This window comes from Corvus hawaiiensis, chromosome 2 (genome assembly GCF_020740725.1).
Source record: "Corvus hawaiiensis isolate bCorHaw1 chromosome 2, bCorHaw1.pri.cur, whole genome shotgun sequence".
NCBI lineage: Eukaryota > Metazoa > Chordata > Aves > Passeriformes > Corvidae > Corvus > Corvus hawaiiensis.
The window spans coordinates 53392850-53409923 of NC_063214.1; the positions used below are offsets into that span (position 1 = coordinate 53392850).

Here is a 17074-nt window from a genome sequence, read left to right on the forward strand (position 1 = left end):
GGGATTTACTCAGAAATGTGCTCTTCAGCCATATAATGTGTATAGGTAGAGAAGCTGATAAAAAATTCTCAACTTACTGCTATCAAAAGCAGGTGTTCTTGGTCTCTGCTGTGTAGTCCCTCCCCTCTTCCTTGTGTTAGTTCACCCTCCTATGAGCCTGACTGAGCTTGCTATCCAAGACAGAGTTTTATAATATGGCTAAGCCAAAAAATTTTCTTCTCCTTGGTGGAAAAAACTCCAAACAAACTGAAACAAAAACGATTTTGCTCCCTCCATTCTATTACTTCCCTTGTTCTGCCTGGAATGATAAGATTTTGTTGGGCAATTTTAATATTTCACTGTAGTGAATCAACAGGAATTGCTCAGGGTTACTGCATTAAGTCATTCTAGGACCCAGCTTTTTTCCAGCCTTTTTTCATCCCACAGTGGGATGCTGGGGTAGTTTGAAAGTCTATATATCCCTTCTCACCTGTCAGCTTTCTTTCTGAGTTCCCTGCCTGCTCAGTCCTGTGGGGTATATCTTAGAGCTCTTATTTAGATAAAGATATCACTGCTAAATTTAGGATGTTTGTCTACTCAGTTTTGCAGTATCCTAGAAGTTTTTATGTCTTCACATACTTCCTTGCTTCAAGTCCATGCGTGAAAAAAATGGAGGGACTTTGAAGACAAAACATACAGAGTCATACATGCAAATGCCTCAGGATTGCTGTAAGGAGGAAAGAGACACAGTAAAAAAGTTTAGTGAATCTTCTGGTGATAATATTACCTTGACAATTGTTCCTACTTACACTGAAAGGCCAATACCATAAAAGAGTATGATCACAGGGCTAATAGATAAACACAATGTGTTGGGAAAGGGCCAGCGTAGTTTCTGTGAAGGGAGGCAGTGACACAACCACAGACTTCAAGCAGATTTGTGAGTCAGGAAGTGCATGGACAAGGACAAACCAGGGACATAGTTGTATATTCAGAGAGCATTTGTGCAGCTTTCCTACTAAAAGTTAAAAAAAAAAAAAGCCATGGAATTGAAGTAAATGTCCTATGCTGAGTTGGAAATGTGGCTGAAGAATGGAAGCAGAGTACTTTTGGCTACTTTCTAGGGTGGAGAAAGGTTATCACATCTCTCTCCCAGAAATGTTTGGGCTTGCTTATGTTGTTTTATGCAACAATCTTTGATTTTCATCAATGACACAGAAGAGGGAGTGCACATGGAATGATACTTACATGATGTTAATGTCTTTCAGGTAATCAAATGCTGTGCTAGTGTAAAGAACTCCAGAAGGCCTCACAAAAAATGGATGGGTAAAAAGACAGGCTTTGAGAAGTAGATCAGTGTTAAGGTAAAGGATAGAATTACCTGTCAAACCCAGAAGTCTAAATTCCTGAAATCTTGAAGTTACTGTTGTCAGCTCTCTGAGATCTTTGACTGAAACTGCAAGAGCAACCAAAACCACCCCCCCCCCCCCCCCAAACAAGAGAGATGTAAGGCGACAGAAGGCAGTTCGCTGCTCTGAGGGAAATCTCAGTGTACTCCTATCTTGAGTACAATGCACAGTTCTGGTCTGCAAGGACACAACAAATTTAAAGAATGAATTGAGAAAGATAATCCCGGGGAGAGATTGTCAATCTGATAAAGTAGGGACTAAAAGGCCCTTGTCACTGCAGTCTTCTGTTTTCACACAATGTTTTTACAGACAGAAAGCTCTGAGAAGAATACTGCTGTGTAGGGTGTTCTTTGACTGTGTTCGTCATTGTCACTCAAACACTGAGATGTGAAAAGTGTCTTCAGCACACCCAGTTTGGAGCACAAGTCTTACGAGGAGTGGCTGGGGGAGCTGGGGTTGTTTAGTCTGGGGAAAAGGAGGCTGGGGGCATCTTATTGCTCTCTAGAACTACCTGAAAGGAAGTTTTAGTAAGGAGGGCATCACTGTCTTCTTCCAAGTAGCAAGTGGCAGGACAAGAAGAAATGGCCTCAAGTTGTGCCTGTGGAAGTTTAAGATGTTAGGAAAAATTTCTTCACTGAAAGGGTGGTCAAGCACCGGAACAGGCTGTCCAGGGAAGTGGTGGAGTCACCATCCCTAGAGGTATTTAGAAGACATGTATTGTGGCACTTGGGGGCATGGTTTAATGGTGGACTTAGCAGTGCTGAGTTAATGGTTGGACTCAGGAAGCTTAACGGTCTTCTTTAACCCTAAATGATTCTATGATTCTCTGTAAAAGTTCTGGTCTTTGACGTTCTGTGGCACTGACATTCCCTGTATTTCCTATTGCAAGCAAAATATTTAATCTGAACAAATATTTTTAATCTTTCTCAAGTATACAGTTTCTGTAAGTAACTCAACTTGCCTGCGCTTCCAGGGGATGGCAAATTCCCTAAATTTTGCAAGGCTGCTTGCAGTCACCAGTTCCATGTGAGATACAACATTTCTCGTGGGGAAGGCTGAGCCTGCCCTCGGGTCACAGCCACGGCTGGCACAGCTTGCACTGTGCAGTTCTTTCCTGGCGGGACAGCATGGAAAAGGGAGTGGGTGCGTGTTACCCTCTCCCATAGGCAGAGCGTTGATTCCTGACACTGTCCAAGGCGGTGAGCGAGCAGCGGTAGCGGACGGGCTCCCTCCGGAGGGCCGCGCACGCTACTGCGAAACCGAGACGGGCTGGGAGAAGGACGAGTGAAGTCACCTCTAAAACCCTGATTCCCAAAATCGTGGAGGGTCTCGGTGCAGGCGGGAAGGGAGGGTGGAGCGTGCCCGGCGATCCCGTTATTCAGCGCCCTGTCCTGCTCCGAGGGGCGGCTGCCGCTCCTGGCGTCCTGAGCAGGCGCTGGAAGTGGTGCTGCTGTGACCTGCTCCATCAGAAAAACGGAGCAAAGTGTTTGCATACGGAGTGTATCAGCGCACTGGTTACTTTCACGGTAATACGCTGGGTTTTGCAATTTCAATAGCTGTGTTAAGAGAGTTCAAATAGTGTTTCTCAGTTTTCTGCTGGTTTGTAAGTATCCCTGCACACATGTGCAAGTGCTCCACTAGAAAAGGATGTGTTCCCTAACCCAAGGCTTTATACTCGGTGAGCCCAGACAGACAGCAGTGAGGGAATTGAGGGGAAATTGTTCAACCTGCATCAGAAAATTTTATCTTGACTCCAAGTCCAGGATCCTTCCCAATATATGATCGTCAGACAAATCTTCCGCTCTTTTATGTCTCTACTTTTTTTTTTCTTTCCCCCGCAGAAGGAGTGGAGCAAATAAAAGTCACTAAAAAATTGCAAACAAGGGGAGTTTTGGGGCCTGAAAAGTGGTTTTTATGTTACTGTGTTCTAGTAGCGCTAGTGTAGTCTGTATAAGCCAATGAGGTAGTTTAACACTGCTGGTTACAATGTATTAGCAAGTTCAGAAAGCTTGAGGAGACTTTCTCAAAGATTTAAACTACTAGTTACAATGACTTTGCTCACAGTCTGTTGAAGTGTGTTTCTCACACTAGACAAAGTTGTTGAATGTGATTTGTGTTTTTTAAACCATAATCCTCTAAACACTTACATGCTGTCCTGATGTGTCAGGAGAAAGTTCTTCTCCCAGAGGGTGATTGGGCACTGGAACAGGCTCCCCAGGGAAGTGGTCACAGCACCAGCATGACAGAGTTCAAGAAGAGTTTGGACACTGCTCCAATCACACGGTGTGATTCTCGGGGTGTCCCGTACAGGGCCAGGAGTTGGACTCGATGATCCTCATGGGTCCCTTCCAACTCAGCTTATTCTATGATTCTATAATAAATGCAGCATTTATCTGTAGCAGCGAGAAGAAACCACATCGTTTTTCTGTTGGCGTTTTCCTGTAAGGGCGCCCCTCAAACTCTTGCACTCGCTGAAGCAAGAGCAAAGGGCTCAATTTGTGACTTATGCTACTTTTTCTGCTCTTTCTCCGCAGTTAAGCGACTTTATTCCTTATTTTTTTACAACAATCCTTTAATAACTCGTTGTTTTGGGGCAGTGCTTGCCTCAGTCGCCCACAGCGCACACCAGCGAGAGCCGGCCGGGGCCCACCCTCATCCCCTCTCGGGCCGGGCCGCGGGCTGTGGGTGCTGCCCGCGCGGGCCGGCAGGGGGCGCTGCTGCCCCGCGCTGGCTGCGCTCGCTCCCCTCGGCGGTTCCATTGGAGCAGCCGGAGACGAGTTGGCGCCATTTTGAAGCCGGCGGGGGGACCGGGGCGAGCTGCGGAAGGGGAGGGGGCTGGCGGCGATTGGCTGCGGCGGCGGCGGCGGCAGCGCCTCTCCGAGCCCGGAGCGGCGGCAGCGCGGAGCGGACCCGCCTGCGACCAGCGAGGGGAGGCAGCTGCGGCGGGGTAAGGAGCGCGGCACCTCGGCCGCGGGTACCCCCACCCCGTCCCCGCTCCATTTTCCCTTCCCGGGGGCGTGGGGGGCGCCCGCCCGGACCGAGCTCCGCGGCCAGCGCTGGAGGAGGAGGGGAGTGGAGGAGGGAGCGGGAGGGCAGAGCTCCCCTTGGCCCGTGGTGGAGCTCCCCCTTCCCATCCCCCTCGCCCCTCGGCGGGGCTGCTCCCCTCCCCCCTTTCCCGTGGCCGCCGTCAAATACGAAATTTTTCCCCTCTCCCGCCCGGCAGCCTGGGCGATGGGGTGACCTTGGCTGGGGTGCGCGGGGGCCCGGGGGTCACTCCCTCGCCCTGGTGGCCCGGCGGGCGGTGTCGCGCCCAGCGCTGGTGGCTCTCCTCGCGGCGCGAAGTGGAGGGGGGGGGCGGGGAGGCTGCTCGCCCGTGGCGGTGAGTGAGTGAGTGATCGCGGTTCCCCGGGTGTCCCTTTCCTCCCTGCCCCGGGTGTCCCTTTCCTCCCTGCCCTGGGCGTCCCCTCCCTCCCTGCTTGCCCAGGCAGCCGGCCTGGTCCCCGCTCCGCGGGGCAGCACGGGGCTCCCGCCGCCCCGCGCGGCTGCTGCCCGGGCTGAGCGCGGGGACATCCCGGTCCCCTCCCCGCCCGGTTCGGTTTCTCCGCGCCGCACTTCGCAGTGCTCCTGAGCGGGAAGAGCTGCTGAGGACCGCGGTGTGGTGGGTCTCTACTTGTGTGCGAGCCCAGTTCTTTCATGCTGCCTTAGCTTTTTTTTTTTTGTCCCCCCTTTCCTTTCCTCCTCTTTTTCCCTCCCACTTTGCATCAGGCTCTGTTAGAAAGCGCTCGAGAAGGGAGGACGGGGGGGGGGGGGGGGGGGGCGGCGGTTGCTGTCGCCTGGTAGATGAAAAACTATTAATTTTACATCTGAATTGCCAGATGGAGAATGGTTAATTTATAGGTTATGTATTGTTTACGTTGAGAGCCTCCGGTCAGGAATTTAGGTCCGTAACTTCATCCCGCTGCAAATAAATCACTATCTGTTCTTCAAAACAAATCAACAATTAATGACGGTGAGCAGTCCTGGAAAACTAAACTGTAGCAGACCAGCTCCTACAGAGGTGGATTTTGTCTTGCCAGCCTTATTCTGACTTTTATGCTTGCTTGCTGCGCGGTTGCTTTCTGAGAGCTGTGATTATTTAGTTAGGCGTTATGTTTTCCCGTTTACCACAACTGCTGAAGCGTTCTCGTGTTGGTCTTTGTTTTGTGCTTGCCGGGTAGGTGCTTTGGCTGGAATTGGTTTCTCTTCACTGGGGATGGAATAGAAGGAGCATTGAAAATTTGAGTGGCTTTATAGTTGAAAACGAATGTCAAATCACGTTTTGGGAAGGGGGTAAGACGACGTGCGTTCTTTCAGGTTTTCTCCCTCCAAACTAGTGGAGTTGTTCCGTTTTCAGGTGGTAGAAATTTTGCTCGAAATGTCTTGTATGTACTACAGATATGCTAAATATTATACTGTGTAAAGTAATACCTCAAAAAGAAGTGAAACAACTGAATGTATGCCATGCTCAGAGCACCTGAAAGGAGACTGACAGTGGCAGGCCATCAGGTAAGGTAGTTTAGCAGAGGTGTGTGTATCATGTTCATCACAGCGTTTGAAAGCATGCGCTGCTGGAGAAAGTAGTTTAGTACTTCAGCACTTGCATGACATCTTGTGTCTATGTCTGAAGCAAGGTTGAACTTAATTACTGTAAGGTGGGGAGTATGATGTGTCTGGGTGTGGTGTGGTGTTTTGTTAGGGGTTTTTTTAGAGATCCTGTACTGTAGTATGTGCCTATGCGTTTCTTGCGTCCTCTTTACTAGTTAGTATGCAGACTGGGTAAGCTATAGTTCAGTTTTTGATGAAACAACTAAATAAATTAAAATGGAAAATCATATGTTTAGCACTTGTATGCAACTTCTTTTTCCTCTTATAAATATTGAATTTAGACTTTATCTATCATGCTTACTTACGGACTGAAATTGAGCAAGTCACCTAAGTTGTTATTAAGCTGTAATTAAACATATAAAAGCCAACAGTCACTGCTAGCATTTTGAAAAGCACAGTAATGAAATATGGGCATAACCTCAGGCATTTTCCTTTTTAATCTGTAGAACAGGAGGTTCTGTTACCTCCTGTAGATTGAGAGAGATGCATTTTCTTTTAGGATATGTTGCTTTCTACCAGGCTTTCAGGTTAAGCCTTTTTCCTCTCTTTCTTTTTTCAGTCACTCAATTTACAGTCATACAGAGGAGTAAGGGGCTCTATGGGTATGTGTATGTATGGGTATGAGTCTTCTGGTTTAGTAAAGGATTTTCATTTAAAGGTGTTTGGAGGTAATATGTTTTTTTTTTTCTTTAAACCTGAGTTGGGAGAGGTGATAAAGATTACTTGTTGCACAAGGAGAATTTTCATGGTGCAACAAATAAGAAAATATGAAGCTGAACAGTAAAAGCATGCAAAACTGGAGATGGAAGGAAAATGTGATACTGCAACTCATTATTTTTCCCTATCAATTTCACTCTGATATCCCTATCCCTTTATATTGCTTGCCCCAAATATTATGCCAAGTAAAAGGAAGGTATGTCTTTCCTGCTGCCTTCAGAGAAGTTCCTTTTTAGAATCAAAAAGTAGTTCTGATATGTGGAACATTATCTTACTGCTTGTCAGTATCATTCTCCTTTTATCAGATATCTAAAGTAATGGTGTTTTTACTCTTAGCACAAAATGTCAATACTGCAACCTGAAATAATCTTTGGATAGACTGAGAGAATATTGGAGGCTTTCAGTCAATTCTGAAGCTAGGTGGTAAGGGAAAACTGAGGAAACTTTTAAAAGATGTGTTAGTGTGTCAGTCCTTAGTGGTGAAGTGTTGCGTTAATTTTCCAGATTTGTAGACCCTCTGGACTGTCTGAACAGCACTGATAGATCCTGGTAGGAATCAAGGCTTTTAAAGAATTGTAAAATATATGCTTTAAAAAAAAGAATCTTTTCTTGCCCTCAGAGATTGAACATCTAAAAGTCAAGGCTGTCCATACATATAAATTACATACCTATTGCTTTTCCATTGGTAGCCTCTTCAGTTGAATGTAGTCTTGTAGAAAAGCTGAGGGGTTTTTTATCTGCTTAGTTCTGTTACTAAGAACAGAACTTAGTATAGTTCTGTAAAGTAAAAATAAAATATATCAAAAGTGAACTGTATGAATGAAAATTAACCTTGTTATTTTAGGAAGTTAGTGGTTTGTTTCAAAACCTCTTTGGAACATTTAGAATTCCACAATAAAAAAAGCTGATTATGCGAATATTTGCTGTAACAAACCCAACTTGAAAGAATTCAATGAAATACAAGTAGTATTTTAGTTTCACTTCTAAGAATCAAAATATTAACACTTCCATTCTTTTTAAAGGTTATTACTGTCTGTCTCAGTGTATACTGCTGTTCAGTCTTTTCTAAAATATGAAGAAGTCCTTGAAGTAGCTTCTGAGGATTAAAATCTCTATTACTTTGTCCCTATCTGTGGAATTTACTCTTTTGCATCCCACTCCAAGCACTGGAGAAACATTCTGCAGCATTCAGTTTAATACTGCCTGATCTTCAGTTCTATTTTTTCAGCTCACAACAACTTTGGTATTAATATGCTTCAAGAAATAATAATAAAAAAGTGCCATACATCATTGGGAACAGATGGGGATGTTTGTACTAATCATCCTGTGTCTGTCACCATTTATATGGGAGTACCGTAACCAGGGATCAGGACCCCATCTGGGGTTTTCTAATTTAGACCCTGTTCTTTAAAGATCGATTTCAGACAACACACAACTACCTGTGTGTACTTTTTCTCTGACTTAATTAGGAATCCTGGTGGATGTTTCTGCTGCTGAAATGAGATGCTTCACTTGCATGCTTTTTATGCAAGAAATAAAGACCTATATATAAACTGGCACAATGGACAAATAAAGACATGAAGTTAGCAGTCAAAAATGTTATTGTCTTAATTGCTTCCATTGTAGTCGCCTAAACTACATTTTCATGCAACAGAATGGCCTGAGTTGGGAAGGACCTTAACGATTGTATAGTTCCAACTGCCCTGCCATGGACAGGGAACTTTCCACTAGACCAGGTTTCTCAGAACTGCACTCAACCTGTCCTTAAACACTTCCAGGGATGGGGCATCCACAAACTCTGTGGGCAGCCTTTTCCAGTGTCTCACTACCCTCAGAGTAAAGAACTTTCCCCCAATATCTAATCTAAACCTATTTCAGTTTGAAGTCAATCCCTCTTGTCCTGTCACTGTATGCTCTTGTGAAAAGTCCCTTCATCTTTCTTGTAGGCTCCCTTCAGGTACTGGAAGGTCACAATTAGGTCACCCCAAAGCCTTCTCTCCTTCAGGCTGAACGATCCCAATTTTCTCAGCCTTTCCTCATAGGAGAGGTGTTCCATACCTCTAATCAACTTTGTGGCACTCCTCTGGACTTGCTGGCTGATGTCCTTCCTGTGCTGGGGACAGATGTCTGTAGCTCTTTTAAAGAGTATTAGATTCAGCTAAAATGTGATCACTTGTTAAGTCACTCTTGAGAAGTTGGTTGTCCACAACTTCTGCCAAAGCAGCCTTTGGTTCTCTCTGAGACATCCCAGTATATCCACATTGTAGCTCAATTCAATGTCAAAAACCTTCATTCTGAAAGTCTTAGGAAGAAAGGGAACAGATAAAAAACTACTACAAGGAAAAAACCAACCAACCAAAAACCTAACACTTACTCACAGTAAGTACAAACATACTGCTTGTGAGGAAGTCCTGAAAAAAATTTACATCAAAACTTTCTGTATGTAGTCTTTGGGCCACGTTGAGTTTGACTGTTCACTTCTGTTAGTACTGCTTTGTTACTTAGATGTACATTCCAATGAAGGCAATCAGATCTCTAGGAAATCTTTGTCACCACATATGTTAGGTTTTGTTCTTAACAAAAAAGAATTGAATTGTTGTCAGTTATGAGAAATGAGCAGAAGAAGCTTCATGGAAACTTGTAATTACATTTAGGGATTTTTTTTTTTCTCTGCATCTACCTATGTAAAATTTCAAAGACTTTTCTTGGGGAAAATGTGCAGAGATGCTAGGCAGCTTGCCATTAGGTGTGATATTTTCTCTGATAATTTTGTTGGTTTTGTTACTTGGCAGTTCAGTATGAAGCATTATGTGTAGTTCCTGAACACAGAAACAAAGGCTATGGAAGTAACTGTAACTTTTTGTGTCATCAGTTTGTGAAAGCTTTTGTGAGGTACAATGTCTCTGGACAGTCCAAGTGCCACCCAGTGCTTTTCAAAAGTCTAAGGGAGATGAATTCACCTAATTCATGGTATAAAGTAAAGTTTACATTTGCTTTTCTTCCTCTGAGTATGAACTGGTCAGAATAAGGTTATAACTTTTGCTTTCCTGGGTTTTCAAAATGGAGGAAAGAATAGATAAGCCAATGGTAAACTCTTCAGAAGAGTTGTGAGGAAGTTTTTCAGCGAGGCAACAAACAGGAGATGCATTTCCTCTTCCATTTGCCCAGCTTAGATCATGCAGTTTGTAATTCCTTCAGTTACAGAAATGCTTCCAAGAACTGAGAAAAGAGATTTCGATACGTGTACAGTTTCTAGAAAGAAATATTCTGCACTCTTTTTTTAAAGACTGGCCAATCTGTACTTTGAGAACACGGAACATTTCTAAAGTTTTCCCCAAAGTTACAAATGCTGGCTGTAGTAAGTTCTGCATTAGGTTGTCCATACTGCATTTTGTGTGTGTATAAATATAAAAGCACATTTAGAGTAACTTTTTATTTCTTGATGGGCCATTGCCCCTTGAATCTTCTGTATTACATAAAAAAAGCTTTAAAACAAGATTAAAATTACAAATTCTTTCTAAAAATAGTAAACAGTTCAAATTAATTTCTGTCCTTCTAAGTATATGTTATGATAGTCTTTAGTTGTAATGTTGGGTTTTTTTTCAAGCAGGTGTATTTAGCAATTAGAGCTGCATATCAAAGTCAGCAGACTTCTTTTCCAAAAGCTGGAAAATGTAAAATGAATTGACAGAGGACTGTGGGAAGGGAAAAGCACATCTAGTAATTTGAATGATTGAATGTCACTTTGGGATACTGGAATTCATTCTTTCTGTCAGTTTCTTGTGATCCCAGGCAAGTCTGTTTAAACCAAACTTCCCACAAGAGCTTATTAATAGTGCATTGATTTCCTGGGAGACAGGCTTTAGACCCAGACTACTTCTGCTTGGCTCAACAGATGCTTTAGTTTAAGATGCAGCGCTGGATAAATTGGCATACTTTAAAAGTTGTGCCCTAAATTCCTCTAACCGTACAGGCAAAATTGGTGGCTAGTTCTTAAATTTCAATCTGTAACTTGGGTTCGTCATCTATGAAATGAGACGAATACTTATTTTTATGAAAAATTTGTGAAAGTGTTGCAAAAACAAGTTTTTTTTGTGGCACACTAACATAATACAGCCGTGAAGCCTTACAAAAGTCGAGTAAGAAATTAAGTCTCTTCAGAGTGTGGCTTAGAGTATAATAAAGGACACACGTAAAATTATAAGGAGAAAAGTTGAATAGCTTCTTTGCTTTGAGTGAGAAAGAAATCCTGTGGTGTGGAAAAAAAGTAGTGAAGGATCAGGTACATCAGCTCCTTTGTGTGTGTTCTCTTTAATATTGTATAAGAAACTTTAATTCTGTTTCTTAACTCTTAATAACTGCTTTTACAACTATTTCTGTATTTTTGCTGTTCCTTTTGAAGCAAACTTAGTAAACAAATTCACTGTATGGTGTTGCTCCTCTCAGTCTTTAGGTTGTAACCTTTAGCTTTGTGTATCTATGACTAATTGATGGAATGCTGTTAGTAGTAATAAGTTCTCTCTTTTAGCAGCTTTATGTGGGGCGAGGGATGAGAGCTTTTCAGCGGATTCTTGCAAGTATTTGTTATTGGTAGAAGGGCAGTGTAACGTGGCATTTGCACGCTGTATGCTCTGGAAAGGACTGAGATCTGCTGGGGCTGCATTCCCCTCCTGCCAGCTGCAGGTGATCTTTCTACTCTGGTCTCTCATTAGTGACTTCTCCATCTAGTTTGTCTTCATACCTCTTGGGCTTCTGATTCACGTCCTTCATTGTACCTTGTACTTCCTCTGTCACCTTCTTCAACATGTCTTAGGCTTTACAGAATCATAGAATGGATGAGGTTGGAAGGGATCACTGGAGGTCATCTAGTCCAGCCCCCTGGCTCAAAGAGTGTCCCCTAGAGCATATTATTTGAGACTATGTCCTGATGGCTTTTGGATGTCTCTGGGGAAGGAGACTTTACATTCTCTCTAGGCAGCCTACTTCAGTGCTCAGTCATCCCTATGCAAAAGGAGTTCTTCCTTGTGTTCAGATGGAACTTTGTGTATCAGTTTCTGCCCATTGCCTCTGTCCTATTGCTTGGCACCACAATGAAGAGCCTGGTTCCATCCTCTTGATGCCTTCCCTTCAGATACTTACATACATTGTGCATTTTAGGAACCTCAAGGCTGATAGGGTATGTCAGCTGTGGTGTATGGTGGTGGGGTTTTGTTTGTTTGTTTGGAATTTTTTGTGCATTTTGTTTCTACTTTTTCCTTTTTTTTTTTCTTTTTCTCCCCTCTCTCATTAACTTATGCTTCTTGGTTGAATGCCTGTCCTGTAACCCCTAAACTTTCTAGTCCATTTGTCTAATAGAGCTTGTTGGTCCCTGCAGTGGAGTTAGTAGCACTGTGTCCAAACCTCAGTTGTTTCTATGGTAAACTGAGCTTTTTGTCTTAATTAAGACAGACTGCTCTTGAGCTGAGAATCTGGCTGAGGTGTGAACAAATCCAGCTTTTTGTGCTAAAGAAACAGCAACATCTGGCTGTAAGCAGACAGGTGGATTAGTGATGGATTCAGCTGTCAGCGGGATTTACCAGATGTGTTTGTTAGTCTGGTTTGGCTATGTTAACCTTCTAACTTCAGGGGAATAAGGAGAGAGCAACCTATAGTGTGTGCCTGAATAGTTCTTGTACTTTAAGTAATAGGTGGAAACTCTCCGAACTCTTGTATCGTGATTTTATGCTTACAGTCATAGTGGAAGCAGCTATATTTGTTTATTAATAATTTAAAACTTGCTCCTTTCAGTTGCAAAACTTGTCCTTTTAAAATAAATAAGGATTAATTTCTTATAGGTGTTACTTGTGTCCCAGTGGTTTCTATTTATGGGACACAATCCAGTGGGGAGTGTATACAGTTTTTTGTCATTGTTTTTGATTTGATTTTTTGTTAATGCTCTCCTGGGTAGGAGGAGAGTTCTTCCTTGAGAGTGAGTTACAAGGTATTGTAAGGCAATGATCCAGTCTAGTAAAATGAGGTCTGTGTCCTTACTGCACATCAGCACAGATCTGAGCCTGATGGAAGCACAGCCCACGCACTGCACACCACGAGTTTGTCTATCATTGTGCAGCAAATGTGACATAGAACCATAGAAATTCTCAAGCTGGAAGGAACTCATAAGGGTCATGAAGTCCAACTCCCTGCTTCACACAGGACTACCTAAAACTAAATCGTATAATTGAGAATGTTGTGTAGACCTTCCTTGAACAGGTTTGGTGCCATGGCCACTTCGCTGGGGAAGCCTGTACCAGTGACCGACCACCTGTCAGTGAAGAACCTTTTTCTAAAGTCACAATCTGAGCTTCCTCTGATGCATCTTCATTCCATCTCCTTGTGTCCTAATGTGAGTGATGAGCTGCAGCTGAAGGATAGGATAACTAAATATTAAACATGAACTTCAAAACAAAACAAACCAGAGTTTGGAAATTTACTATCAAGAAAGTTGACATAGCTGTACATATGCGCCTGTTTATACCAAAATCAGGATTAAAATGTACCAATGTAGGTAAATTTCTGAAAGTGGCTTACAAAGAAGATAGAGACAGACTCCACTCAGTGATGCCCAGTAATAGATCCAGAGGTAATGTGCACAAACAAGAGGGTCCTTCTGAATGTTTTCACTGTGACAGTAATCAAGAACCAGCACGGGTTGCTCTGGGATTTTGCAGTCACTATCCTGGGAGATCCTCAAAAGCTATCTGGATGCACTCCTTGGCAAACCAGCTTCAGGCGACCCTTCTTCAGCAGGGAAATTTGACCAGATGTCCTCCAGAGGTCCCTTCCAACCTCAACCATTCGGTGAAAATTCAACCCCATAGGGCTAAATAATTGTAAGGGTATTAGAAAAAGTTACAGGAGTCAATATATTATTGGCAGAGAACTTACATGTTGGTCAAGTGTTGAGGTAGGTGTCAAAGGTAAGTTAAGACTTAAATATTAAAAGAATCTTCAGCTTTTTTATTGAAGTGATCTTACTGGTAGATTCATATATGATGATAGGTGAGTAGATCCTGAAACTGCTGTTGGTCCTTGTGGTCTTACAATGCACTTAGTTCAACTGGTTGCAGTATGTCTTCATCTGATTTGTGCTTTGTGACCAGTTACGGGTTCTTTCTCTGTCTTTGGGGACACAGTTATTTTTTCAGTCTGCTTTCCTGTCACAGTTTTGCAAAAAGCAAAATAAAATGTTTTAGCTGGGAAGAAAAGCTGAACTGATAGAAGCCATCTGGGTAGGCAACCTCTATTTCTAAAACACCCAGCTGAATGTGGGTTTGGTACTAAGATTGCTATAGGCAGTTATAATATAAACTTGTATTTATAATTCATATTGACTTGGATGGACTGTTGTTTAGAAGAACATCCGACTTTGCAGTTCAATACCCATGCTTTCTTTTAGGTCTTATAGTTCAATCCATCCCACTAGCATTCTTTGTTTGATCTTTAATAATTCTGTATCAAATAATTTGCAGTAGGATGTAAAACATATAATTTTGTATTTTTGAAAACTATGTGCAAAGTTAAGCATGGAAGGGCATTTCATTTACGATATAAATTCTGACTTGTTACAAAAATACCTTTATATTGATTGACCAGTGTGAAACTTTACAAAATGTCATTTTGCTTCTATGGTAGCATACTAGTATTCTTATATTTTTGGTTGTTTTGTATTTTAGTTGCTTATTTTATTTATTGTTAGTATTTTATTTTGTTTTTTTAGTATTCTTAGTGTTGGGGTTTTTTTCTTGGGGGGGGATGTTGGTTTAATTTTAATTCTTACCAAGAACCCTCCAAACAAAAAAACCAACAAAGTTTCATGGTTAGACTCAATAAGGCATTTTTAGCCAAATAAATGGTACGCTAAAATAATACCAAGTGTTGTTTCCTCCCAAGGGGCAACACAGAGATTAAACTTGATTTGTGCCTGATGTCTGCGTGTTGTAGTTGTCTTCTGCTTCCTGTTATGTTCCCCTTATTTTCCTCATGGCTTTTATGCCATTCTTGCATGGTTTTTTTTCTCCCCTTGTGTGAGTACTACAGCTGCTAATCATTTGAAATTACGTAATGCAAGATATCTGAGTTTCTGTGACTGCTTTTTGTTAGTCTGTTTTGAAACTAGTTAATGTAAAGGGAAAGAATAATTCCTGCCTCTTTTCCCCCATTCTTTTCTAGCAGTTGTAGAAAGGAGACAAATAATTCCTGCTTCACTAAACCTTAAAGTAGCTTCCCTGCTAAAAGAGGGCTGTGTCAGTATTATGATCATAAACCAGTAATATTGTTAGTGATTTTTGATACCTAGGCTGGTTGTCAGTTCTTCTCTTCTTTTAAAGTACCAGCCTAAGAACTTCCAGTGTTTCTGGTGATTCTGGAAAAAGAATGTTTTGTGGACTTCTGGGTCTGCTTTTCACATAACTATTCATATACCATATGAAAGCAAGGTATTAATCTGTGTATTGATCAAATTGTACCGTATTCTGTTTGGATATTTTGCTTCAGTTACTGACAAGAAAGTAATTCTTAAATTTTGATTTAAAAACTAGAAGTCTGCATCTCATGATCAGTTTTTCTTCACTGAGCTATTTATCTTCGAACTCTTGTCTTATGGTGGTTAATTTTCTTTGGGTGGGATCTCCTAGTATTTCTGGGATTTATGGTGATTTCTGCCTCTCTTCTACTTACCCTCCTGACAATCTCTTCTTGTCGCCTCTGTGTATGTGCTGTCCTCATGTAATAGACTTCACGTGCGCTTCTTCCAGTTTAAATTATCTGGATGATAGGTGCTGGTAGCTGCACATAGTATTCCAAGCAAGTTCTTGCCAGTACCTTAAAATGGGTGGTAGCTATTGAGGTTTTGGTTTTGTGAGGGTGGGTTGGTTTGTTGGTTCCACAGAATCACAGAATGGGTCAGGTTAGAAGGGACCACAGTGGGTCATCTGGTCCAACCTCTCCGCTCAAGCAGGGTCGCCCTAGATCACATTGCACAGTATTGTGTCCAAATAGTGCTTGAGTATCTTCAGTGGGGAGAGGAGGTTCTTGAAGTACCTTGTCTTATAATTAATGCTGAATAGAAAAATCACCATGAGACTATACTTCGACCTAGGCATTGGACCCCTCTTTAGACCCCTGTTGTCTTCCTCTTACAGCTGATATTTTTTCTGAGTTAAGAGTGTGTATTCTTGTTTAGATGTTCATATGCAGTCTTTTTATTTGCAAACATTTCTGTTTCTCTAAACTTTTCTTTCAGTGTTTTACTGAGTGACAGTCTCATCCATCTCTGCATCCATCTGTCTATGATTTCCAATTTAATGCTTCCATAATAAATGATATTTGGTGCAAGGAAAGTGCTAATTGTTTTATCACAGATGAATCAAACATAAATTTTCCCAGGGTAATCTGATAAGCCTAGACGTTCCATTTATCCCTGTTTTTGAAATTCTGACTTCAGCATGCAGATTTTTTCTTAAACTCTTAAACTATCATTAATGTCAAACTAGTGCAGCTCTAGTGGTGGTATTATTAATTTTTTTGCTCTACATTATTAATGAGAGTGCTGCCTTTATTTTTGTGCAGTATACCTTAATTTTTAAAGTTAATTTAAATTTTTAAATTGGAGGGTACTACACCTTAATTTTTAAATACCTTTAAAAAGCTTTGCATTCCACAGTGGTTCATGAATTCTTGGATGGTGCCCATGTAGTTGCTTTGATTTGAAAATGTGAAGTTCCTAAGCGTAGACACAGTAACTTCTGATTAAAGATACCTGTTACCAGTTGTCACAGGAAAGTTTTGCCTGTCATTTCTTTGGAAGTGGGTATTCAGCTGACATTATAGGATACTTCAGTAACTTCTTTCTTTGCAGTCATTACTATACCGCAGTACTTTTTCCTTTTTGATTCTACCTACTGAAGTACAATTTCTTTCCTTTTTTTTTTTTTTTTTTAAAGTATATTTACAGTGGGTATCTCAGTTTGGCTTAAATTTTATCTTTATTTCTGTATTTCCTGGTCTTTGTGGTAGAACTGTCCTGTTTTGAGGGCTCTATTCCTACTTACAACTTCACTAAGTAGTTATTTGAATTCCCTTAGTAGTATAAAAACTTTTCTTGCACGTCAGTCAAGGGTACAAAAGCTTAAGTCTTAATTTTGCTCCTTTGGCAGTGACGTTTACTGTGACCCCCCCTGCTGGAGTTGTGTACATCACCAAATTACTTCTGTTTGAACGCTCTGAGGGCTGGTCATAGTTTGTCTTTTCTTCAGATTTTGTATAGTATGGTTGCATAATGTTACCACCTA

The 17074-nt window shown here is 41.9% G+C and overlaps 1 protein-coding gene across 3 annotated transcripts in view; it reads left to right on the forward strand.

Moving 5' to 3' along the window:
- The first annotated feature begins 4237 nt into the window (after positions 1-4237).
- PDS5B (PDS5 cohesin associated factor B) overlaps positions 4238-17074 on the forward strand; it is a 101327-nt gene continuing 88490 nt past the window's right edge. Inside the window, exon 1 of one of the 3 annotated variants that reach the window (XM_048295045.1) lies at positions 4238-4332. The gene's annotated coding sequence lies outside the window, so the exon portion shown is untranslated. The remainder of the gene's footprint in view (positions 4333-17074) is intronic. The other 2 variants (XM_048295044.1, XM_048295042.1) reach the window with 2 other exon arrangements.